This window comes from Lissotriton vulgaris, chromosome 1_1 (genome assembly GCF_964263255.1).
Source record: "Lissotriton vulgaris chromosome 1_1, aLisVul1.2, whole genome shotgun sequence".
Lineage (NCBI taxonomy): Eukaryota > Metazoa > Chordata > Amphibia > Caudata > Salamandridae > Lissotriton > Lissotriton vulgaris.
The window spans coordinates 1368161669-1368188723 of record NC_141685.1 but is presented as its reverse complement, the minus strand read 5'-3'; the positions used below and the strand labels follow the sequence as shown (position 1 = coordinate 1368188723).

At 46.2% G+C, this 27055-nt stretch overlaps 4 non-coding genes across 4 annotated transcripts; all 4 read left to right on the top strand.

Moving 5' to 3' along the window:
* On the top strand, positions 1–82 carry TRNAS-AGA (transfer RNA serine (anticodon AGA)). The gene has a single exon. It is a non-coding gene; the product is annotated as a tRNA-Ser (tRNA).
* A 12132-nt stretch (positions 83–12214) lies between these two features.
* Positions 12215–12286, top strand: TRNAH-GUG (transfer RNA histidin (anticodon GUG)). The gene has a single exon. It is a non-coding gene; the product is annotated as a tRNA-His (tRNA).
* Positions 12287–18071: 5785 nt separating this feature from the next.
* Positions 18072–18143, top strand: TRNAH-GUG (transfer RNA histidin (anticodon GUG)). Its single transcript has one exon. It is a non-coding gene; the product is annotated as a tRNA-His (tRNA).
* A 1498-nt stretch (positions 18144–19641) lies between these two features.
* On the top strand, positions 19642–19723 carry TRNAS-AGA (transfer RNA serine (anticodon AGA)). Its single transcript has one exon. It is a non-coding gene; the product is annotated as a tRNA-Ser (tRNA).
* The last annotated feature ends 7332 nt before the right edge of the window (positions 19724–27055 follow it).

The window sequence follows — 27055 nt, the reverse complement described above, 5'->3', positions numbered from 1 at the left end:
GTTGTTGTGGCCGAGTGGTTAAGGCGATGGACTAGAAATCCATTGGGGTCTCCCTGCGCAGGTTCGAATCCTGCCGACAACAAGAATCTTTTTAACTTCGTCTACAATTTCAGAAGTTAACCTTTAGTATTTCTTGCATGTCAGTTTTATAAATAGGTGGCTTATTTTGGTGTCACTATTGCCATATCACATATTTATTATCGCTCCCCCTTTCATATCTTTGCTATAACTCTCATCCTTCATTAGCGCTGGTGCAAACGCTTCAAATTATTATACCCTGGCTCTCTCGGTCATACCTGTGCATGCACTTGAAACTTACTTTACCAATAAAAGAAGCAAATAGAGAAAAAAAATAAAAGTGCTAGCTGGATTAGGCAAAAACACACCATAAAACTGCATTTTCTTTTCTATTCTCCCCCGTGTTACAAGCTTAACTGCTCCCTGTGTAATTTCTCTTAACCTGCTGTTCCTGGAAGAGAATTTCATCTACAAGCTCTTTCTGTGTTTTTTCCTAGTCTTTTCTTTCCCTTTTCTTAGATTTGTAACTGTTCCTTTACGTGCTCTATTTAGGCGCCATTAATCTCATTTGAGCTCCTTGTACCTGCTGCTGTTTTCTCCACACCTCATACTGCCTTTTCCCTCTTTCTCTCTTTCTCTGCGGTTGGTGGCTACTTTCCAAAGCGTCTGATGCCCCAATGTTCCTTCGTCTTGTTGTCAGACGTGAATTTGAAAAGCAACAAAATTAACAAGCCTTTACCACTCACACATGGCAGAAGTTTATACTTTAATTCAATGAGCTAAGAAAAGTGTGTTGTGGGGCCCCTACGAGCCATGGTGCTTGCTTCATCATAATTAGGCATGCAGTCATTAGCCACAGCTCTGATTATGGGTAACTGAGGTCAGTTTCAATAATTCCTCAAAAACCTAACCATGCAGTCCCCCCTAACTGTGTAGTTATCTTGCTTTACTGCTGTTTGTGTGATTAGCTGGGAGGAGCTCACGGCAGCATCCTCCCAATAAAAGTGTAGATGGACTGTAGGAGAGTAGGGTCTGCTATCCTATGGTCACCCCAAATTTTTGCTTTTTGCTTCACTGGTTTCTGACTTAATGTGGCTGTGGGCCTGCTAATCAGACCCACAGCCTGCTGTTCTCTCTCTAAATTGATGCCAATGCACTTTAGGTGCATTACGAATTGGAACTGGTTCACCTTATGAGCCCCTGTAATAGTGCACCCTAGGTGCCCAGGGCATAGGTGTATCCAAGGCCTACCAGGGGCTGCAGCACGTATTGTGCCACCCCTGGCCTCCATCTTTGACACAACTGGCTGATCACTCAGCTGGGGTAAGTCGGTGTAACCACCTCTTACTTAGGTACAGTATGTCTGTGCCTAACCCTAAACTGGACACATATGTTCCTATCAGCCACTCCTATGGAAGGCCTCATCAATCCTGGAGGCAGAGTGCTTGGAAATATGTGAGATGGTGCTCTGGCATGAGCTGAGCCTGTCTGCAGCTGTCGGGAACAACTCCCTAAGCTGTTCCGGGATATTGCCATACCATATACTCTTAAGTGCATTATAATCCTCGCGGTTAAATGCTATCTTTGGTTTGGCTTTATCAAAACATGTCGAGTAAGGTGTCATACGAATTGGAATACTATCCCCTCGCCAATTCTGGCGACGGGGATAGCATTCCACCCTTCTAGAGGGACGCGACATGTGTGTAGCCTTAACCCCGGTTAAAGTTAAACAGAGCCTCAGCTTCACAAAATGGACGCTGCCACCACAGACACAAGTCTGGCCTCCTGCTGCTGACCGAAACTCGGCAGATGGTGGCCTGGACAAAGGGTTTCCTGCCTTGGGAGGTGCGAGCACCACCCCAGACAGGATTTTGTGTATTAGGTAGGACAGGGCTGAAAAGAATCAGACATGCCCGGGGCACACAAGGTGTCCCCGTGCATAGGCCAGTCCAAACCGGTTCTGGGGCCTTCCAGCCCCAGTCCTGGCGCGGAGCTGGACAAAGGAAAGGGGGTGTAACTGCCCCCCTTCCTGGTTCCTCCCAGAGGAGGGACCTAGTAGGTGATCCACCCCCAGTTTGGGAATAAGAGGGGGAGCAGTGCCATTGCACAGCAGATCATCCCGAAATCAACTTAAAACTAAGAAGAAGACTGGACTTCGACATTCTGCTGCACAGAAGACTGAAGAAGAATCTCCCTTGTGGCCAAGGAGTGACCACCCTGTGAACACAGGTACCAACCAGCGACTCGACGTCTGCTTTGCCGCCGCCTCCCGCCGGAGACCGAGCCCAGAGCCCGACAAGAACCAGACTCCCAGACCTCTCAGAGCCCGATCCACAGTCCCTGCGAAGAAGGGACCCGTGGAGGCACCGAGTGACGTGGGACCGGACCTCTTGGAAGACACTCGAAAAGCTGACTGCGCAGCTTCTGAGGCATCCTCGACGTTGTGCTTTAGGGATTGAGAACCCCCACCACCGAGCAGCCCTTGCACCGAAGATCAGCCCCCCAGCATCTCCACGATCTGCGTGGGGCCCTTTTGCACTGTGCCACTCGACGCGCCATCCCGGCCACTAGCCACGTGGTCAGCGGCCATCTTGGCGACGAACCCGAAGATTTAAACAGCAGGTCTGGTTGCTCCAGACCTTCCCAAGCTCCTGTGAAAAGGAGCACCCGCTCTGACCTTGCTGGTCCGAGTGAACAGCATCTTTCAACTTCTGCGTGGCTTGCATTTGCCAAGGCCTGTTTGCTCCGATCAGGTCGCTGACACCGCCAACAGCGAGAAGCCTACGTGGGACAGCTCGTGACCGACTCCTGGACGTCCTCGACCCCGGGTATCCACGTGGCTGCAGAAAGAAGCTACCCGACAACGCCTGTTTGCACCCGACATCGCCTGGTTCCAATCTGGTTCCACGGTAGTCACTGGCTAGTGACTTTGAACACTGTCCCCTCTGCTTTCAGGTCTTCAACTCTTCTGATCCACCCTTGGATCCACCGGAACTCTTCTCATCGAGCCGCCTGCAGCATCTTCAGCTCCAAGCACCATCGACCAGCGTGACGAAACCCGACACATCTTCGACCCTGTGCACCCGCTTCCTGTGGGTGAGGTAACTCAGCTCCGCCGGTGCTCCTGCACTGGTACACATCCCAAGGGCCTGTGTTTTAAGTTTCAGCTCCGTAGGTCACTCGGAAGGTTCCTAACTTTCTAACTTTGTGCTTTTTACGCACCATAGACTTTGTATTGAGAAGTGCGTGCACTTTGAACACTGCACCCGAGTCCCGTGGGCCTTTCCCGACTTAGTTAACTCCAGTCTCGAATAGCTCCAGCGATTCCCAAGGCCCTAGGCCTCTTCACTTTCCTCTAGGTAACTCTTATACCACTTTCTTAGTATATGGTTTAGGTGGCCCCTAGGGCTCATCCATATTGTGCAACTTTTGTGTATTTTAAACTGTCTTGTGATTTTACGCTTGTGCTTCTGTGCTCATAAAGAGTCCAGGGGATTTTAATAGTTAATAAATCAATATATATTTTCAATATATATCTGTGTGGTGTCCCTTTCATTTGGTATTCAAGGGGGTTGTGTATGGTATAACAGCTGGCTTCACATGCCTTTCAGAGTTTAGCCTAAGACTGCTTTGTCCACGTTACCACTAGGATAACTGGTCTACAAGGTTGAATTACAACCATCATCATAAGGGTTGCTTGGCATGGTACAAAGTGATCACTAGAACTAGTGAGCATTATATACCAGGCCAACTTCTCACATTGGTGAGCAGCGGATTGGGATCTGAGCTTGCTGTTGTTTTACCATTACAATCTTTGAGATTATCATTTGAGAGATCATACAGGTACCTGCTAGGTACATATAAAACAAGACTAGTATAATTAAGTTCTACTGAACTTAGTTGTTGTAGAGCAAAGGGAGTACCACACCCTAGCTACAACTACTAGATAGGTTTAGTAGGTAAACACCAGTGTAGGTAGATTGCAACACATCCACCCACACTAGAGCAATGTCTGGAACAGAGGGGTCCAGTGGACTTACTCCTGTTGAGAGTGACTCTCCAAGGGCACCATCCCAGTTTGCTATTTTTCCCTTTAAGGAATTAAGACAGCTTTGTGTCTTAAGGGGTCTGAAGACAGGGCCTTCCCCTACTACAGACCACCTAAGAGAGCTCTTGGATCAGTCTGAGGCTCTAAAGACCTCTAAAGCAAACCCCACAGGGGATGCTGAAAGAGGCCATCCTTCAGAGGATGACACTGTAGACACCCCTGCCCCTATCATCCTGGTAGATGAGGAAGCCTCCACCACTGGAGCTCCTCAGGTAGATGTAGAGGAAGAAGAAGAGGAGGAGGAGGTGGAAAGCAGTGAGTCAGATGATGACAGAAATAGTCAGGTGCTGGTCAGTAGACTGAACCAGGCTAACTTAAGTCAACTTGGGAATGAATCAGGTAACAACCCATTCAGACCCCCAGGTGGACTTAACCAGGAGCCCAGGAGGAGAAGGATTCACTCAGGTGACTCTGACAACTCCCATGCTTCTAGAGGTTCTCATGGTCACTCCAGAAGGAGGATGACTAGCCCTCAGAGAAGGGAACATGAGACCAAATTGAGAGAATCTCAAATTAGAGAGGCTGAATTGAGAGTCCAGAGACAAGAGTTAGAGATTGCCCTGGCCCAAGAGAAACTTGCTAGAGCAAGACAGCCTAGAGAGAGTGGGGTAATAGAACCCACTGGTGGCAGCAATATCCACAAGGATAAAGACAGGTCTTTTGATAATAGAAACCTGAGTAAGATTGTGCCCCCCTACAAAGCTGGGGATGACATCCATAAATGGATTACTGCAATGGAGAGAGCCTGCAGAGTACAGCAGATCCCTCAGGAGCAGTGGGCAGCAATCTTGTGGCTCTCCTTTGAAGGTAGAGGCCGAGACAGACTCCTCACAGTTAGTGATGGGGATTCTAGAAACTACCTGGTCCTGAAGAGTGCTCTGATTGATGGGTTAGGCTTAACCACTGAACAGTACAGGTTAATGTTCAGAGATACCCAGAAGACACAGACTCAGGACTGGTCTGAATTTGTTGAGTGTGCCACTAAGGCTCTGGAGGGATGGTTGCTGGGAAGCAAGGTTACAGACTATGAAGGATTGTACAATTTGCTGATGAGAGAACAAATTTTAAATAATTGTCAGAACCAGCAGTTGCATCAACATTTGGTTGACTGAGATTTGACCTCTCCCCAAGAATTGGGAAAGAGGGCAGATAAATGGGTAAGAACCAGAGTTAAGCAAAAGAACCAGAACCATAACCAGGGTGGTGACCAGAAGAAAACAGACCAGAAGGGTGGGGAGCAGAAAGCTAAAGACCAGAAGTCTTCAACAGGGCCCCAAACTGAGACAGAGGGTGGGTCCCAAACTTCCAAGAAGAAGAAGAAAGAAGGTCAGAAGAAACCCTGGTGTAAAACTTGTAAGAACACCTCTCACTGGACAAGTGAGTGTAAAAAGGGTGGAGCCCCCAGCACTGCAGCCCCTAAGGCACCTGCACCCACTAGTACAGTTAGCAGTGTTGGTCCTCAAGCCAAGGGTTTAGTGGGAATCACTTTGGGAACTGAAGGAGATTCTGACCTAGTCAGAACCCTTACACAGGCTGTTCTGGTTTGTGAAGGGGACATAGATTTGACCCCTGACATAAGTCCCAGTAACCTGGGCAAATACAGACAGACACCTTTGATTAACAACAAAGTGGCTCAAGCTTACAGGGACACATGTGCCAGTGTCACTATGGTGACACCTAACTTTGTGGACCCTGGACAATACATGCCAGGCGATGATTACCTGGTGACCAATGCCAGCAATGTCACTACTACACATAGTGTGGCACTTGTTAACTTTTCCTGGGGAGGGGTAACTGGCCTAAAGAAAGTTGTGGTTAGTGCTGATCTCCCAGTAGAATGTTTGTTGGGCAATGACCTGGAGAACTCTCTATGGTCATAAGTTGAGTACAGGACTCATGCAGAGATGTTAGGGATATCATCACATGTCCTTGCTGTGACCAGGTCACAGGCCAAAAAGTGCCTCTCTGAACCTCAGGTCTTGGATCCTGGAACAATGGACCAAGTACCTCCCAAGAAGAAGAACAGGAGGGTTAAGGCTGCGCCTTCCCAACTGCCTACAAGTGAGGATCAGGCTTCACAGGAAACTGATCTTGAGACCCCTGAGGGAACTGTCCCTGAAGAACTTGAACCTGATCAGGTTGAGTTTCTGGGGACAGGGGGACCTTCTAGGGCAGACTTGGGGCAGGCTCAGTTAACCTGTCCTTCTCTTGAACCCCTCAGACAGCAGGCTGCTGCTGAGGCTGCTGGGAATGCTCAAGGTGCCCATAAAGTATATTGGGACGATGGACTCCTTTATTCAGAGGCTAGAGATCCCAAGCCTGGTGCTACCAGGAGGTTGGTTATACCTCTGCAATTTAGGGGCTTCCTACTCACCTTGGCCCATGATATTCCTTTAGCAGGACACCTAGGCCAGAACAAGACTTGGGACAGGCTTGTCCCTCACTTTCACTGGCCTCACATGTCTGAAGACACCAAGGAGTTTTGTCGCTCCTGTGAAACCTGCCAAGCCAGTGGTAAAGCAGGTGGAACAACAAAGGCCCCCCTGATACCACTACCTGTGGTGGGGGTTCCCTTTGAGAGAGTGGGGATTGATATTGTTGGTCCAATGGATCCCCCTACAGCATCTGGGCACAGATTCATACTGGTGGTAGTGGATCATGCCACCAGGTACCCAGAGGCAATTCCCCTTAGGACCACAACAGCTCCTGTTGTGGCCAGGGCCTTACTTGGAGTTTTCTCCAGAGTGGGGTTTCCTAAGGAGGTAATATCAGATAGAGGTACCAACTTCATGTCTGGATATTTGACAGCTATGTGGAAGGAATGTGGTGTAAACTACAAGTTCACCACTCCTTATCACCCACAATGCAATGGGCTTGTTGAGAGATTTAACAAGACCCTAAAGGGCATGATTAAAGGATTACCTGAAAAGCTCAGGCGAAGATGGAACATCCTTCTGCCCTGCCTTTTGTTCGCTTACAGAGAGGTCCCTCAAAAGGGGGTTGGCTTCAGCCCCTTTGAATTGTTGTTTGGGCACCCTGTAAGAGGACCCCTGTGTCTTGTGAAGGAAGGATGGGAGTTACCTCTCAAAAAGCCTAAACAGGACATAGTGGACTATGTACTTGGTCTCCGCTCCAGGATGGCAGAGTACATGGAAAAGGCATCCAAAAACCTTGAGGCTAGCCAAGAATTACAAAAAGCTTGGCATGACCAAAAGGCTGTCCTTGTTGAGTTTCAGCCTGGACAGAAGGTATGGGTGTTGGAGCCAGTGGCCCCAGCAGCACTCCAAGACAAATGGTCTGGACCCCATACAATTCTGGAAAAGAAGGGAGAGGTTACCTACTTGGTGGACCTAGGAACTCCCAGGAGCCCCCACAGGGTGCTCCATGTGAACAGATTGAAGGCATATGTCAGCAGGGCAGACATGGGCTTGCTCATGGCTACAGATGAGGGACAGGAGGAAGAGAGTGACCCTCTCCCAGACCTGCTCACTCAGAACCCTGAGGATGGCTCAGTTGATGGTGTGGCCTTAGGTGGCAGCCTCACTGAACATCAGCAACATGACTGCAGACAAGTTCTACAGGCATACAGGCATATGTTCTCATTGACACCCAGTCAGACTAACTGGTGTACACATGTGGTGGACACTGGTGACAGTCTTCCTGTAAAGAGCAAAATTTACAGGCAACCTGACCACGTCAGGGACTGTATAAAGACTGAGGTGCAAAAGATGCTGGAATTAGGTGTCATTGAGCCTTCAGAGAGCCCCTGGGCTAGCCCAGTGGTTCTGGTCCCCAAACCTCACACCAAAGATGGCAAGAGAGAGATGAGGTTCTGTGTGGATTACAGAGGACTCAATGCTGTCACCAGGACAGATGCACACCCTATTCCAAGGGCAGATGAGCTCATTGACAAGTTGGCTTCTGCCAAATATTTGAGCACATTTGACTTGACAGCTGGCTACTGGCAAATCAGGTTAGCTGAGGAGTCTAAAGCCAAGACAGCATTTTCTACCCCTAGTGGGCATTATCAGTTTGTGGTGATGCCCTTTGGTTTGAAAAATGCACCTGCCACCTTCCAAAGGTTGGTGAACCAAGTCCTCACTGGGTTGGATGACTTTTGTGCAGCTTATCTGGACGATATTGCTGTCTTTAGCTCCACCTGGGAGGATCACCTGATCCACCTGAAGGAAGTGCTTGAGGCTCTGCAGAAGGCAGGCCTCACTATCAAGGCAACAAAGTGCCAGATAGGGCAGAGCAAGGTTGTATACCTGGGCCACCTTGTAGGTGGAGGCCAAGTTCAACCACTGGAGAGTAAGATCCAGACCATCAAGGACTGGTCCCCTCCAACTACCCAGACTCAGGTCAGAGCTTTCTTGGGCCTGACTGGGTACTACAGGAAGTTTGTTAAGAACTATGGGTCCATTGTGACTCCTCTTAATGATCTGACATCCAAGAAGATGCCCAAAAAGGTTCAGTGGACAGAAATCTGTCAAAAGGCATTTGATGACCTGAAGAAGGCCATGTGCTCTGCACCTATCCTGAAGAGTCCTGACTACTCAAGAGAGTTCATTGTCCAAACAGATGCTTCTGAGTTGGGAGTGGGAGCAGTGCTTTCACAGCTTAATGTAGATGGCCAGGACCAGCCCATTGCTTTCATTAGCAGAAGGCTGACCCCCAGAGAGAAACGTTGGTCAGCTATAGAGAGGGAGGCCTTTGCTGTGGTGTGGGCCCTGAAGAAGTTGAGACCATACTTATTTGGCACTCACTTCAAGATTCAGACCGACCATAAGCCCCTCCTATGGCTTAATCAGATGAAGGGTGAAAACCCCAAACTACTCAGGTGGTCCATTTCCCTACAGGGGATGGACTTTACAGTGGAGCACCGCCCAGGGACTGACCATGGCAACGCAGATGGTCTCTCCAGGTACTTCCACTTAGAACATGAAGACACAACTGGTCAAGGTTAGCCTAATGTCCCTGCGTTTGGGGGGGGGTTATGTAGGAGAGTAGGGTCTGCTATCCTATGGTCACCCCAAATTTTTGCTTTTTGCTTCACTGGTTTCTGACTTAATGTGGCTGTGGGCCTGCTAATCAGACCCACAGCCTGCTGTTCTCTCTCTAAATTGATGCCAATGCACTTTAGGTGCATTACGAATTGGAACTGGTTCACCTTATGAGCCCCTGTAATAGTGCACCCTAGGTGCCCAGGGCATAGGTGTATCCAAGGCCTACCAGGGGCTGCAGCACGTATTGTGCCACCCCTGGCCTGGCCTCCATCTTTGACACAACTGGCTGATCACTCAGCTGGGGTAAGTCGGTGTAACCACCTCTTACTTAGGTACAGTATGTCTGTGCCTAACCCTAAACTGGACACATATGTTCCTATCAGCCACTCCTATGGAAGGCCTCATCAATCCTGGAGGCAGAGTGCTTGGAAATATGTGAGATGGTGCTCTGGCATGAGCTGAGCCTGTCTGCAGCTGTCGGGAACAACTCCCTAAGCTGTTCCGGGATATTGCCATACCATATACTCTTAAGTGCATTATAATCCTCGCGGTTAAATGCTATCTTTGGTTTGGCTTTATCAAAACATGTCGAGTAAGGTGTCATACGAATTGGAATACTATCCCCTCGCCAATTCTGGCGACGGGGATAGCATTCCACCCTTCTAGAGGGACGCGACATGTGTGTAGCCTTAACCCCGGTTAAAGTTAAACAGAGCCTCAGCTTCACAAAATGGACGCTGCCACCACAGACACAAGTCTGGCCTCCTGCTGCTGACCGAAACTCGGCAGATGGTGGCCTGGACAAAGGGTTTCCTGCCTTGGGAGGTGCGAGCACCACCCCAGACAGGATTTTGTGTATTAGGTAGGACAGGGCTGAAAAGAATCAGACATGCCCGGGGCACACAAGGTGTCCCCGTGCATAGGCCAGTCCAAACCGGTTCTGGGGCCTTCCAGCCCCAGTCCTGGCGCGGAGCTGGACAAAGGAAAGGGGGTGTAACCGCCCCCCTTCCTGGTTCCTCCCAGAGGAGGGACCTAGTAGGTGATCCACCCCCAGTTTGGGAATAAGAGGGGGAGCAGTGCCATTGCACAGCAGATCATCCCGAAATCAACTTAAAACTAAGAAGAAGACTGGACTTCGACATTCTGCTGCACAGAAGACTGAAGAAGAATCTCCCTTGTGGCCAAGGAGTGACCACCCTGTGAACACAGGTACCAACCAGCGACTCGACGTCTGCTTTGCCGCCGCCTCCCACCGGAGACCGAGCCCAGAGCCCGACAAGAACCAGACTCCCAGACCTCTCAGAGCCCGATCCACAGTCCCTGCGAAGAAGGGACCCGTGGAGGCACCGAGTGACGTGGGACCGGACCTCTTGGAAGACACTCGAAAAGCTGACTGCGCAGCTTCTGAGGCATCCTCAATGTTGTGCTTTGGGGATTGAGAACCCCCACCACCGAGCAGCCCTTGCACCGAAGATCAGCCCCCCAGCATCTCCACGATCTGCGTGGGGCCCTTTTGCACTGTGCCACTCGACGCGCCATCCCGGCCACTAGCCACGTGGTCAGCGGCCATCTTGGCGACGAACCCGAAGATTTAAACAGCAGGTCTGATTGCTCCAGACCTACCCAAGCTCCTGTGAAAAGGAGCACCCGCTCTGACCTTGCTGGTCCGAGTGAACAGCATCTTTCAACTTCTGCGTGGCTTGCATTTGCCAAGGCCTGTTTGCTCCGATCAGGTCGCCGACACCGCCAACAGCGAGAAGCCTACGTGGGACAGCTCGTGACCGACTCCTGGACGTCCTCGACCCCGGGTATCCACGTGGCTGCAGAAAGAAGCTACCCGACAACGCCTGTTTGCACCCGACATCGCCTGGTTCCAATCTGGTTCCACGGTAGTCACTGGCTAGTGACTTTGAACACTGTCCCCTCTGCTTTCAGGTCTTCAACTCTTCTGATCCACCCTTGGATCCACCGGAACTCTTCTCATCGAGCCGCCTGCAGCATCTTCAGCTCCAAGCACCATCGACCAGCGTGACGAAACCCGACACATCTTCGACCCTGTGCACCCGCTTCCTGTGGGTGAGGTAACTCAGCTCCGCCGGTGCTCCTGCACTGGTACACATCCCAAGGGCCTGTGTTTTAAGTTTCAGCTCCGTAGGTCACTCGGAAGGTTCCTAACTTTCTAACTTTGTGCTTTTTACGCACCATAGACTTTGTATTGAGAAGTGCGTGCACTTTGAACACTGCACCCGAGTCCCGTGGGCCTTTCCCGACTTAGTTAACTCCAGTCTCGAATAGCTCCAGCGATTCCCAAGGCCCTAGGCCTCTTCACTTTCCTCTAGGTAACTCTTATACCACTTTCTTAGTATATGGTTTAGGTGGCCCCTAGGGCTCATCCATATTGTGCAACTTTTGTGTATTTTAAACTGTCTTGTGATTTTACGCTTGTGCTTCTGTGCTCATAAAGAGTCCAGGGGATTTTAATAGTTAATAAATCAATATATATTTTCAATATATATCTGTGTGGTGTCTCTTTCATTTGGTATTCAAGGGGGTTGTGTATGGTATAACAGCTGGCTTCACATGCCTTTCAGAGTTTAGCCTAAGACTGATTTGTCCACGTTACCACTAGGATAACTGGTCTACAAGGTTGAATTACAACCATCATCATAAGGGTTGCTTGGCATGGTACAAAGTGATCACTAGAACTAGTGAGCATTATATACCAGGCCAACTTCTCACATGGACCGTTCCTTAACTCTTTCTTGCTTCACATACAGATGGCTTGAGGAGGCACAGGGGAGATGCAGGTCTAATAAACAGAATAGAATATCTAGGCCAGGTGTGTTTCTCTGCATTGGTGTCCCATCACAGGCCCACCAGTGTATGTGTGATCTTTGACTCCTGCCAGTTCACAAGCAGGCGGCCAGGAAACGGTTTCAGCCTATCAACCACTGAGGAGATAAAGCCTTTGTATAAGGAATGAGGAAGCAATGAACACATTCAGCCTATCACAGGAGTAGCCCTGAGTGTTCCGAATTATAATTTCTTCATGTCACTGTACGTTATTGAGCCCAAGTAGCTCGCCGTGATCGTATAGTGGTTAGTACTCTGCGTTGTGGCCGCAGCAACCTCGGTTCGAATCCGAGTCACGGCATTGTGGTTGGCAATGTCACGGCAGTTGGGTTTTTCCTTTACAGAATTCCCAAATGTACCATTTGTTTTGGTAAAATGTCTATTAAAAACAGATCCTTTTCAATATTTAAACAATCTAACGACAAATTATTTAAACACACATGATTATAAGATGTAGGTATACTGTACTTACTGACATAAATTATCGTTCTTGAACATATTTGCGGTAAGGGGAGCGGAGCTCTCCCCCAGGCCAATCAGAATGCAGATGAATGCAGTTGCAGTTGAGTGATCTGTGTTGTGGCTGTCTACAGGGAATGCACATATGTAGCTGTCTCGCAGCGGAATCCAGACGTCAATTGAAGACAGGTTTTCATGCAAATAGAGCAGTAAGTGCAGAGAAATGCTCACTCTCTAAAAATGGCATTTATACAATAGTAAGATTAAATCCAACCTCACCAGTAGACAGGATTTATCAATAAATAAATAAAGCTTCTCCTCTCTGATATGGAATTACCCCCCAAAAAGTATAAGGGAATACCCAATGCTAACCTATGAGAGGGGCAGACCTCACAGTAGTGAAAAATGTAATAGACTGTTTGATACTACTAGGACATACAAACTACCACAGTACATGTCTTACCTTTTACTTACATAGCATGATGCCCCTAGGACTACTTAGGGCCTACCTTAGGGGTTACTGATATGTAATAAAATTGGAGTTTAAGGCTTGGCAAGTAGTTTTAAATGCCAAGTCGAAGTGGCAGTACACTGCAGCACAGGCACTGCAGTAGCAGGCTTGAGACAGGTTTGAAATGCTATTTCTTTGGGCGGCACAATCCGTCCCTGGGTATATGGTATACCACTTTACAAGGGGCTTTCAAGTAAATTAAATCTGTCAGTCAGGTATACTCCAATTATACACATGATTAGGGAAGAAGCACGTGCACTTCAGCACTGATTAGTAGCGATAAAGTGATCAGAGTCCTAAGGCCAACAAAAAGATACAGCAAAATGCGGAGGTGAAAAGCAATAAGGTGGGATTGGGACCACCTTAAGAATGCAAGGTCTAACAAAAACGAACTAAGGATAACATGAGTAAAACATCAGGTTTCTCTACAGCATTTGGTGAGACAAGTGGGCCTTCTTTTATCTTCCATAAATGCAATCTTTCCCGGACACCTTTATTATATAGCTCTTCAAGGAAATAATATAAAGCACTTACAAAGGAGCCTCAAATACTCAAAGATGGTAGACTTCTGTAATATGGGCCATATACTAAAAGCAGCACGAAAACAGAGTGCAATAGGGTCCAAAAAACTTGAGTGACCCATGAGAGTATGCATGCAAGCCTATGGTATTCCAAACTAGAGATATACGCATGCAATTTTTGTTTTTAGGAGATAATGTGCTTGCTGAAAAAAACATTATTTTTAAAAAGTGCATTGCAGAATATCAGGAATTTGCTGTGGGACACCTTGAATACTTGCATACAGATTATTGTGGCCGAGTGGTTAAGGCGATGGACTAGAAATCCATTGGGGTCTCCTCGCGCAGGTTCGAATCCTGCCGACAACGAGAATCTTTTTAACATCGGCTACAATTTCAGAAGTTAACCTTTAGTATTTCTTCCATGTCAGTTTTATAAATAGGTGGCTTATTTTGGTGTCACTATTGCCATATCACATATTTATTATCGCTCCCCCTTTCATATCTTTGCTATAACTCTCGTCCTTCATTAGCGCTGGTGCAAACGCTTCAAATTATTATACCCTGGCTCTCTCGGTCATACCTGTGCATGCACTTGAAACTTACTTTACCAATAAAAGAAGCAAATAGAGAAATAAAATAAAAGTGCTAGCTGGATTAGGCAAACACACTTCATAAAACTGCATTTTCTTTTCTATTCTCCCCGTGTTACAAGCTTAACTGCTCCCTGTGTAATTTCTCTTAACCTGCTGTTCCTGGAAGAAAATTTCATCTACAAGCTCTTTCTGTGTTTTTTCCTAGTCTTTTCTTTCCCTTTTCTTAGATTTGTAACTGTTAATTTACGTGCTCTATTTAGGCGCCATTAATCTCATTTGAGCTCCTTGTACCTGCTGCTGTTTTCTCCACACCTCATACTGTCTTTTCCCTCTTTCTCTCTTTCTCTGCGGTTGGTGGCTACTTTCCAAAGCGTCTGATGCCCCAATGTTCCTTCGTCTTGTTGTCAGACGTGAATTTGAAAAGCAAAAAATTAACAAGCCTTTACCACTCACACATGGCGGAAGTTTATACTTTAATTCAATGAGCTAAGAAAAGTGTGTTGTGGGGCCCCTACGAGCCATGGTGCTTGCTTCATCATAATTAGGCATGCAGTCATTAGCCACAGCTCTGATTATGGGTCACTGAGGTCAGTTTCAATAATTCCTCAAAAACCTAAAAAGCAGTCCCCCCTAACTGTGTAGTTATCTTGCTTTACTGCTGTTTGTGTGATTAGCTGGGAGGAGCTCATGGCAGCATCCTCCCAATAAAAGTGTAGATGGACCGTTCCTTAACTCTTTCTTGCTTTACATACAGATGGCTTGAGGAGGTACAGGGGAGAATCAGGTCTAATAAACAGAATAGAATATCTGCGCCAGGTGTGTTTCTCTGCATTGGTGTCCCATCACAGGCCCACCAGGGTATGTGTGATCTTTGACTCCTGCCAGTTCACAAGCAGTCGGCCAGGAAACGGTTTCAACCTATCAACCACTGAGGAGATAAAGCCTTTGTATAAGGAATGAGGAAGCAATGAACACATTCAGCCTATCACAGGAGTAGCCCTGAGTGTTCCGAATTATAATTTCTTCATGTCACTGTACGTTATTGAGCCCAAGTAGCTCGCCGTGATCGTATAGTGGTTAGTACTCTGAGTTGTGGCTGCAGCAACCTCGATTCGAATCCGAGTCACGGCATTGTGGTTGGCAATGTCACGGCAGTTGGGTTTTTCCTTTACAGAATTCCCAAATGTACCAGTTGTTTTTGTAAAATGTCTATTAAAAACAGATCCTTTTCAATATTTAAATGATCTAACGATAAATTATTTAAACACACATGATTATAAGATATAGGTATACTGAACTTACTGACATAAATTATCATTCTTGAACATATTTGCGGTAAGGGGAGCGGAGCTCTCCCCCAGGCCAATCAGAATGCAGATGAATACAGTTGCAGTTGAGTGACCTGTGTTGTGGCTGTCTACAGGGAATGCACATATGTAGCTGTCTCGCAGTCCAATCCAGACGTCAATTGAAGACAGGTTTTCATGCAAATAGAGCAGTAAGTGCAGAGAAATGCTCAATCTCTAAAAATGGCATTTATACAATAGTAAGATTAAATCCAACCTCACCAGTAGATAGGATTTATCAATAAATAAATAAAGCTTCTCCTCTCTGATATGGAATTACCCCCCAAAAAGTATAAGGGAATACCCAATGCTAACCTATGAGAGGGGCAGACCTCACAGTAGTGAAAAATGTAATAGATTGTTTGATACTACTAGGACATACAAACTACCACAGTACATGTCTTACCTTTTACTTACATAGCATGATGCCCCTAGGACTACTTAGGCCCTACCTTAGGGGTTACTGATATGTAATAAAATTGGAGTTTAAGGCTTGGCAAGTAGTTTTAAATACCAAGTCGAAGTAGCAGTACACTGCAGCACAGGCACTGCAGTAGCAGGCTTGAGACAGGTTTGAAATGCTATTTCTTTGGGCGGCACAATCAGTCCCTGGGTATATGGTATACCACTTTACAAGGGGCTTTCAAGTAAATTAAATCTGTCAGTCAGGTATACTCCAATTATACACATGATTAGGGAAGAAGCATGTGCACTTCAGCACTGATTAGTAGCGATAAAGTGATCAGAGTCCTAAGGCCAACAAAAAGATACAGCAAAATGCGGAGGTGAAAAGCAATAAGGTGGGGTTGGGACCACCTTAAGAATGCAAGGTCTAACAAAAACGAACTAAGGATAACATGAGTAAAACATCCGGTTTCTCTACAGCATTTGGTGAGACAAGTGGGCCTTCTTTTATCTTCCATAAATGCAATCTTTCCCGGACCCTTTTATTATATAGCTCTTCAAGGAAAAAATATAAAGCACTTACAAAGGAGCCTCAAATACTCAAAGATGGTAGACTTCTGTAATATGGGCCATATACTAAAAGCAGCACGAAAACAGAGTGCAATAGGGTCCAAAAAACTTGAGTGACCCATGAGAGTATGCTTGCAAGCCTATGGTATTCCAAACTAGAGATATACGCATGCAATTTTTGTTTTTAGGAGAGAATGTGCCTGCTGAAAAAAACATTATTTTTAAAAAGTGCATTGCAGAATATCAGGAATTTGCTGTGGGACACCTTGAAAACTTGCATACAGATTATGTGCACACGCCTTACAGTCAGTTGTTGTGGCCGAGAGGTTAAGGCGTTGGACTAGAAATCCATTGGGGTCTCCCCGCGCATGTTCGAATCCTGCCGACAACGAGAATCTTTTTAACTTCGGCTACAATTTCAGAAGTTAACCTTTAGTATTTCTTCCATGTCAGTTTTATAAATAGGTGGCTTATTCTGGTGTCACTATTGCCATATCACATATTTATTATCGCTCCCCCTTTCATATCTTTGCTATAACTCTCGTCCTTCATTAGCGCTGGTGCAAACACTTCAAATTATTATACCCTGGCTCACTCGGTCATACCTGTGCATGCACTTGAAACTTACTTTACCAATAAAAGAAGCAAATAGAGAAATAAAATAAAAGTGCTAGCTGGATTAGGCAAACACACTTCATAAAACTGCATTTTCTTTTCTATTCTCCCCCGTGTTACAAGCTTAACTGCTCCCTGTGTAATTTCTCTTAACCTGCTGTTCCTGGAAGAGAATTTCATCTACAAGCTCTTTCTGTGTTTTTCCCTAGTCTTTTCTTTCCCTTTTCTTAGATTTGTAACTGTTCCCTTACGTGCTCTATTTAGGCGCCATTAATCTCATTTGAGCTCCTTGTACCTGCTGCTGTTTTCTCCACACCTCATACTGTCTTTTCCCTCTTTCTCTCTTTCTCTGCGGTTGGTGGCTACTTTCCAAAGCGTCTGATGCCCCAATGTTCCTTCGTCTTGTTGTCAGACGTGAATTTGAAAAGCAACAAAATTAACAAGCCTTTACCACTCACACATGGCAGAAGTTTATACTTTAATTCAATGGGCTAAGAAAAGTGTGTTTTGGGGCCCCTACGAGCCATGGTTCTTGCTTCATCATAATTAGGCATGCAGGCATTAGCCACAGCTCTGATTATGAGTCACTGAGGTCAGTTTCAATATTTCCTCAAAAACCTAACCATGCAATCCCCCCCTAACTGTGTAGTTATCTTGCTTTACTGCTGTTTGTGTGATTAGCTGGGAGGAGCTCACGGCAGCATCCTCCCAATAAAAGTGTAGATGGACCGTTCCTTAACTCTTTCTTGCTTCACATACAGATGGCTTGAGGAGGTACAGGGGAGATGCAGGTCTAATAAACAGAATAGAATATCTGCGCCAGGTGTGTTTCTCTGCATTGGTGTCCCATCACAGGCCCACCAGTGTATGTGTGATCTTTGACTCCTGCCAGTTCACAAGCAGGCGGCCAGGAAACGGTTTCAGCCTTTGAACCACTGAGGAGATAAAGCCTTTGTATAAGGAATGAGGAAGCAATGAACACATTCAGCCTATCACAGGAGTAGCCCTGAGTGTTCCGAATTATAATTTCTTCATGTCACTGTACATTATTGAGCCCAAGTAGCTCGCCGTGATCGTATAGTGGTTAGTACTCTGCGTTGTGGCCGCAGCAACCTCGGTTCGAATCCGAGTCACGGCATTGTGGTTGGCAATGTCACGGCAGTTGGGTTTTTCCTTTACAGACTTCCCAAATGTACCAGTTGTTTTTGTAAAATGTCTATTAAAAACAGATCCTTTTCAATAGTTAAACGATCTAACGACAAATTATTTAAACACACATGATTATAAGATGTAGGTATACTGTACTTACTGACATAAATTATCGTTCTTGAACATATTTGCGGTAAGGGGAGCGGAGCTCTCCCCCAGGCCAATCAGAATGCAGATGAACGCAGTTGCAGTTGAGTGACCTGTGTTGTGGCTGTCTACAGGAAATGCACATATGTAGCTGTCTCGCAGCCCAATCCAGACGTCAATTGAAGACAGGTTTTCATGCAAATAGAGCAGTAAGTGCAGAGAAATGCTCACTCTCTAAAAATGGCATTTATACAATAGTAAGGTTAAATCCAACCTCACCAGTAGATAGGATTTATCAATAAATAAATAAAGCTTCTCCTCTCTGATATGGAATTACCCCCAAAAAGTATAAGGGAATACCCAATGCTAACCTATGAGAGGGGCAGACCTCACAGTAGTGAAAAATGTAATAGACTGTTTGATACTACTAGGACATACAAACTACCACAGTACATGTCTTACCTTTTACTTACATAGCATGATGCCCCTAGGACTACTTAGGGCCTACCTTAGGGGTTACTGATATGTAATAAAATTGGAGTTTAAGGCTTGGCAAGTAGTTTTAAATGCCAAGTCGAAGTGGCAGTACACTGCAGCACAGGCACTGCAGTAGCAGGCTTGAGACAGGTTTGAAATGCTATTTCTTTGGGCGGCACAATCAGTCCCTGGGTATATGGTATACCACTTTACAAGGGGCTTTCAAGTAAATTAAATCTGTCAGTCAGGTATACTCCAATTATACACATGATTAGGGAAGAAGCACGTGCACTTCAGCACTGATTAGTAGCGATAAAGTGATCAGAGTCCTAAGGCCAACAAAAAGATACAGCAAAATGCGGAGGTGAAAAGCAATAAGGTGGGGTTGGGACCACCTTAAGAGTGCAAGGTCTAACAAAAACGAACTAAGGATAACATGAGTAAAACATCCGGTTTCTCTACAGCATTTGGTGAGACAAGTGGGCCTTCTTTTATCTTCCATAAATGCAATCTTTCCCGGACCCCTTTATTATATAGCTCTTCAAGGAAAAAATATAAAGCACTTACAAAGGAGCCTCAAATACTCGAAGATGGTAGACTTCTGTAATATGGGCCATATACTAAAAGCAGCACGAAAACAGAGTGCAATAGGGTCCAAAAAACTTGAGTGACCCATGCGAGTATGCATGCAAGCCTATGGTATTCCAAACTAGAGATATACGCATGCAATTTTTGTTTTTAGGAGAGAATGTGCCTGCTGAAAAAAACATTATTTTTAAAAAGTGCATTGCAGAATATCAGGAATTTGCTGTGGGACACCTTGAAAACTTGCATACAGATTATGTGCACACGCCTTACAGCCAGTTGTTGTGGCCGAGTGGTTAAGGCGATGGACTAGAAATCCATTGGGGTCTCCCCGCGCAGGTTCGAATCCTGCCGACAACGAGAATCTTTTTAACTTCAGCTACAATTTCAGAAGTTAACCTTTAGTATTTCTTCCATGTCAGTTTTATAAATAGGTGGCTTATTTTGGTGTCACTATTGCCATATCCCATATTTATTATCGCTCCCCCTTTCATATCTTTGCTATAACTCTCGTCCTTCATTAGCGCTGGTGCAAACGCTTCAAATTATTATACCCTGGCTCTCTCGGTCATACCTGTGCATGCACTTGAAACTTACTTTACCAATAAAAGAAGCAAATAGAGAAATAAAATAAAAGTGCTAGCTGGATTAGGCAAACACACTTCATAAAACTGCATTTTCTTTTCTATTCTCCCCCGTGTTACAAGCTTAACTGCTCCCAGTGTAATTTCTCCTCACCTGCTGTTCCTGGAAGAGAATTTCATCTACAAGCTCTTTCTGTGTTTTTTCTTAGTCTTTTCTTTCCCTTTTCTTAGATTTGTAACTGTTAATTTACGTGCTCTATTTAGGCGCCATTAATCTCATTTGAGCTCCTTGTACCTGCTGCTGTTTTCTCCACACCTCATACTGTCTTTTCCCTCTTTCTCTCTTTCTCTGCGGTTGGTGGCTACTTTCCAAAGCGTCTGATGCCCCAATGTTCCTTCGTCTTGTTGTCAGACGTGAATTTGAAAAGCAACAAAATTAACAAGCCTTTACCACTCACACATGGCAGAAGTTTATACTTTAATTCAATGAGCTAAGAAAAGTGTGTTGTGGGGCCCCTACGAGCCATGGTGCTTGCTTCATCATAATTAGGCATGCAGTCATTAGCCACAGCTCTGATTATGGGTCACTGAGGTCAGTTTCAATAATTCCTCAAAAACCTAACCATGCAGTCCCCCCTAACTGTGTAGTTATCTTGCTTTACTGCTGTTTGTGTGATTAGCTGGGAGGAGCTCACGGCAGCATCCTCCCAATAAAAGTGTAGATGGACCATTCCTTAACTCTTTCTTGCTTCACATACAGATGGCTTGAGGAGGTACAGGGGAGATGCAGGTCTAATAAACAGAATAGAATATCTGCGCCAGGTGTGTTTCTCTGCATTGGTGTCCCATCACAGGCCCACCAGTGTATGTGTGATCTTTGACTCCTGCCAGTTCACAAGCAGGCGGCCAGGAAACGGTTTCAGCCTATCAACCACTGAGGAGATAAAGCCTTTGTATAAGGAATGAGGAAGCAATGAACACATTCAGCCTATCACAGGAGTAGCCCTGAGTGTTCCGAATTATAATTTCTTCATGTCACTGTACGTTATTGAGCCCAAGTAGCTCGCCGTGATCGTATGGTGGTTAGTACTCTGCGTTGTGGCCGCAGCAACCTCGGTTCGAATCCGAGTCACGGCATTGTGGTTGGCAATGTCACGGCAGTTGGGTTTTTCCTTTACAGAATTCCCAAATGTACCAGTTGTTTTTGTAAAATGTCTATTAAAAACAGATCCTTTTCAATATTTAAACGATCTAACAACAAATTATTTAAACACACATGATTATAAGATGTAGGTATACTGTACTAACTGACATAAATTATCGTTCTTGAACATATTTGCGGTAAGGGGAGCGGAGCTCTCCCCCAGGCCAATCAGAATGCAGATGAATGCAGTTGCAGTTGAGTGACCTGTGTTGTGGCTGTCTACAGGGAATGCACATATGTAGCTGTCTCGCAGCCCAATCCAGACGTCAATCGAAGACAGGTTTCAATGCAAATAGAGCAGTAAGTGCAGAGAAATGCTCACTCTCTAAAAATGGCATTTATACAATAGTAAGATTAAATCTAACCTCACCAGTAGATAGGATTTATCAATAAATAAATAAAGCTTCTCCTCTCTGATATGGAATTACCCCCCAAAAAGTATAAGGGAATGCCCAATGCTAACCTATGAGAGGGGTAGACCTCACAGTAGTGAAAAATGTAATAGACTGTTTGATACTACTAGGACATACAAACTACCACAGTACATGTCTTACCTTTTACTTACATAGCATGATGCCCCTAGGACTACCTAGGGCCTACCTTAGGGGTTACTGATATGTAATAAAATTGGAGTTTAAGGCTTGGCAAGTAGTAGTAGTAGTAGCTTTATTCGATAAAAACATTTCATAAAAGCATTTACACATCTTTAAAAACATTTTTAACAACAATCATCAACATAAAAACATTTCATATCCAGAACAGCATATTGGGTGGGTGGGCTCGTTCACTGGATTAACAGTTTTCTTGCAGTTCTTAGACGCCAAGCCCAACCCAAAAATTTTGCCATGCAAGTGGAAAAGAAGGGTCTAGCATCTGTACGTAAAATACGCAGGGCTTCCAAGTGAGAGCGAGTTCCCAGACTTCTGCAAAGGGGCTTCAACCACCTACGTCTCGGGTCTACATAGACACTACATTCGAACAACATGTGGGACACAGACTCTACCCTTAGATCACAAAAGGGGCAATAGGGTACAGTTTGAGCGGGCGGTTTCCAAGTGGACGTGAACTCACATAATGGAAGCACCCCCAACCTGAACTTGATGTACAGTGCTTTATCCCTCGAGTTCTGAATGGTGTCTAGATAAGGTTCCCTTAACGGTAACTCTTTGGCTGACAGAAACAGAACTACAGATTTACAATGGTTTGTGCTTCGGCCCTCTCACTGTCTACCCATGCCCATTAGACCTTCTTTAGCTGATGTTTCGTGGGTGCAGATTTGTTGGACCAAGCCTCTCCTAGGCCTAATTTGTAGAGCAGCTTTTTAACCTCCCTAAGCCAGATGATTTTATGAGAACCCGGTAATGACAAAATGTCGTTCAAAGCATCTGCGTAACTACTTAATTCCTGCACATTCCAGATTCTGGACCATAACAGGAGTGGGCGTAGTTTCGCTTGGTCGCAGATTGCCCGGGTACCTGCATCTATCAGCAATGGGATTGTTGGCGTGCTGTGGGGCAAACCCATTAGGTCTTTATGGAAGTTGTTCTCAAGGTGGGCCAGAGTGTCAACTCTTTGAGTGCCCCACAGCTCAGCACCGTAAAGTGCCGCGCTTACAACCCTTGCACTGTAGATATCTAGGGGAGCCCCAATAGGTTTTGATGATGATGCTCGCTGCTCCTTGAGCAGCGCACCTGCCACCCTTTTGTGGGTAAGGAAGACTTTTTGGTGGTGTGCCTTCCAGCTCATGGTGTCACTGATGCGTATACCCAGGTAGTCAAATTCTTTCACGCGATCAAGTGGGACAGAATCTAGGACTGGGGGGTAAACAGATTTTTTTGGCGGGTTGAGGACTAAAAACTTAGTTTTGCCTATATTTATGGCCAAACCCCTTTCATTACAGAAGGTTTGGAAGCTGGAAAGCAACGATTGGATGCCCATCGGTGATTTTGAAATTAGGAGGGTATCGTCCGCGAACAGGAGCGTTGGGATCTTCCTTCCAGCCAGGGTGGGTGCATCTGATGGTTGTTGTAGAAGATGCTCCACCACTCCGTTAATATAAAGAGAGAACAGAGTGGGGGCAAGCACACACCCCTGGCGGACGCCTCTGTCCACGGGGATACAAGATGTTTTCTCTCCCTGTGCACCCCATCTAATTTGGGCAAAATTCCTATCGTGGAATTTTACAAGCAGCGACAGCAAATAGGGGGGGAGGCCTAACCCATCGAGGACGTTCCATAGAAGCGCGCGTGGTACCAGGTCGAAGGCAGTCCGTAGGTCAATGAAGACTAAATACAGACTGCCCCCTCCCAGCACCACCACTTTCCAATAGATCATTAAAAGGCTGAACGTCTGCTCGATTGTGCCTGTTCCTGTTCTGAAGCCCGCTTGGAGATCTGACAGGATGTGATTTTCGTCTGCCCACTCCATGATCCTGCCCAATACCACCTTCCCTGCTACCTTTTGAGAAGAGTCTAATAAACTAATTGGACAGTAGTTCGCTGGGTCGTCCCTAGAGCCTTTTTTAAAAATAGGTACGACCTCAGCGCCCCTCCATGAGTCAGGAAAGACTCCACCCAACATCACTTCATTCAAAAGCGAGGCAATTAATGTACTCCAAGGAGATGGGTAATTCTTGATTAGGTCTCCTGGGATTCCGTCAGGACCCGCTGCTTTGTTCGAGACAATGCATTGGATTGCTCGTTCTACTTCTAAGTTGGTAAATACGCCATCATAACACGGGAGGTTAGTTGTAAAATCCATGGGTGGGCAAGCTACCTGGGCTGGGCCTGAAGGAGCAGAGTACAGTTGTGAAAAGTGGTCGAACCATGCACCCCCTGTAATGTTACAAGTTAGCTGCTGGTCCATGGGCTTTTCCCTGGATCTTAATAGGTCCCAAAACCTCTTGGCATCCTTCCTAGTGCTGGCCTCTACTAGATCTCCCCAAAAGTTAAAATCTTAAATCTGTTTAGCTTCAATTATGATTTTTTTGTAAAATTTTCTAGCAGCCCTGATAGCAACTGCGTCTTTGGACTTTAATGTCACAACAAGTTCCTTCTTAGCCTCACGACATTTTGGAGTATACCACTTGTCTGACTGTTTAGGAAATGTTTTCGAAAGACCCCTTCGAGTGGTTTGGGGAACAATAAATAAGTCACTCAGTGCCAGTACAGTCTCAGTGAATAGAGGTAGGATCTTGTTATCGGTTTGGCTTAAAGTGATCATCCGGGGCTCCACCTCTTCCAAAATTGTCCCGGCTTGGGCCATCCTTGTATCATCGGCTAAGACTTTTGCCCACTTTAAGCGCCTGCTACAGTTTGTGGGGACTAATTCATGGGAGGATTTCCACTTATGACCGGTTAGGCCTTGCCTTCCAGCCTGCCAAGGAGATGAAATGGATAGCGATAAGGGGTTGTGGTCGCTATCATCCGACACTATAACCTCCATATCTAGGTGGTGTTGCCAGAGGTTGTAATTAAGCATAATATAATCAATCCTAGACGTGTGGTCTTGTCTGTTATAGGTGTGAGCACCCATATGGTCAGATTTGGATTGGCCATTTGTCGGTCGCAAATTATGCTCCATGCACAGGGCATTGATCTCTATTGCGTTTTGCGACCATTTGGGAATCGGGTCAAGATTCAAAATAGGGATACCTCTCCTGGTGTCCTCCTCAAAAGTGTCCAAGATATCTTCGCTGGCCAAGGGCTCAAAACAGCAGTTGAAATCCCCTGCAAGCATTATATGGGAATCTGCATCGCAGGCACCCAAGTTGCGGTTTAGACCTGTGGATGGTAGATGGGATGCACCGCCTTTGGCACCCGTCAGGTAGATGTTAAAGACTTCCATACTTCTTCCCCCTTTGTGTGTTATCGTTAGCCACTGGAGATCCGAAGATTGGGTGTTTCTTTCTTTTACCCTGAAGCCTAGAGCAATACTAATCCATATAATAAGGCCGCCTGACGGGCGACCTTTGGATCCTTGTTCCTGGACTGCGGGGATAAAAAAGGTGGAGAATCCCACTCGGTGTCTTGGCTCCAAACACCAGGTTTCCTGAAAGAGGCAGATGTGAAAGGGTTCCAGGAAGTCGTTCCATTCGGGGATGTCAAAGTTACGACCAAGACCAGCCACATTCCAAGATAGAATTTTTAAGACAGAGTCAGCTGGTGGAGAGACCTTGGTGGGGTCAATAGGCATGGGCATAAGAGAAACATTCGCACCCACAGGTTTTGAAGACCTCACAAGTGGCTCGATTTGCTGGAGATTGGAGATCACATAGGGGGCGAGGCAGGTAGGATCCGACTGTTCAAGAGAAGTAGGTGCAGGGGGGGTCACGCAGAGCGGGTTTGGCCAATCTTCCCTGTTACAATTTGCTATTATGTCCAATGACGTTGTCACCCCATCAACCCTTGCGTTGTTGGATCGTCCTACTCGGCTTGTTACAGATTCAGGGGCAGGACAATCGGTGGAATGATGCCTTTGCAAAGTTAAGAATTCCCTTCGGGGTTGCTTGGCTGCTTGCACAGGGAGTCAATCCACCTCCTCTAAACCACCAAATCTATTATAGGTAGAGAGGCCATTCCAATGTAGCAGGGTCTCCCTGTGGCCCCGGGACCTATTCGGCCATTGGTGGTGCTGGACCAATGTCCAATTGTCCCCCTGATTACAGCTCGGTCGGGGAGGATAGAAAAAGGATAGTAGCTTGGGTTTGACTAAGGAGTCATCATTACTGGGCCAACTACAAATGTGGTGCGCCGTGTGTGGATCTTCGAAAGTCACTACTATGCAGTCCCCCGGACTGGATTTCAGCGTTGGCCCTACCCAGGGAGTTCTGCGAACCATCAATACCCTACTTCTTCTGCCATTGGGGATTGGTCTGTTGACATTTAACCAGTGCATTATTTTATTTTTAAGTGACCAGTGATTTTCGGATTGGCCATTACCTAAAGTTGGAACACCCGTCAAGACAACGACATAGTCGTTTGCCTCTGGGGGAAGGTCAATATAGCCACCTCTAAAGTTGTCTTTAGCTGGAGGGACCTGGGTTTCACTAGGAATCGGTCTAATTGGTGTTTCGTGTTTGGGATGTTGCAAGTTACGTGTGGAGTCTCGTGGAGAAGCCTTTGGTTTAACGCGAGCTTGCTCCACCGTGACTGTCCTTGGTTTAGGAACAGGTTTTATTGTAGGTGGTTCTGAAGAGGAAGCTAGATTGGTTTGGGGTGCGGTAGGTTGTGGCATTGGGTCAGCTGCAATAATGCCCTGGTTTTCCAGACTTTTCAACCCAAGAGTGGCCAGCGCAATAATGCTCTTTTCCATTTCTAACAAGTTATTTTCTATCCTTGATAGTCTTAGGTCCAAAGGTGACAAAAGTTTTTTAAGTGTGTCCCAAACCACCTCTATAAATTCTTTATTGTTATTGGTTAGCCCGTCTACTTCAGGGTCCTCGCCTGCTGTGGTATTAAGGAGGGGAATGGATGGATTTTTTCCCTGTCCCTCACTACATGACTGGGTATTAGGGGTGAACTCAGCTCCAGCATTAGATGCTGTGATGTTATTCGTGGGCAGATCTTTTGGAACAGCAATTTTCGCTTTCTTACGGAAATAAGCTGAGCGAGAATTGCGTTTCCTCTTTGGTTGTTTGCCACTGGAGATATTATGAGACAGATTCGGGAGAGATACAATGGGAGCAGGGATGTGCACACTAAGAGGTGTCGATGGAGTCTCCTCATCCTTACTTCCTGAGGCAGGTTGGGGAATAGCCGGGGTCGGTGAATGGTGAACATCTACCTGAGCGACTATGCAATGTGGGCGGGCTGGGCGCTCAGGGGTAACAGAAGTGGCTATGTGGCCTAGGGAGGATTTCTTGGAAAGTGCAATTACTTGGGACACTCTTCTTGCGGCATCTAG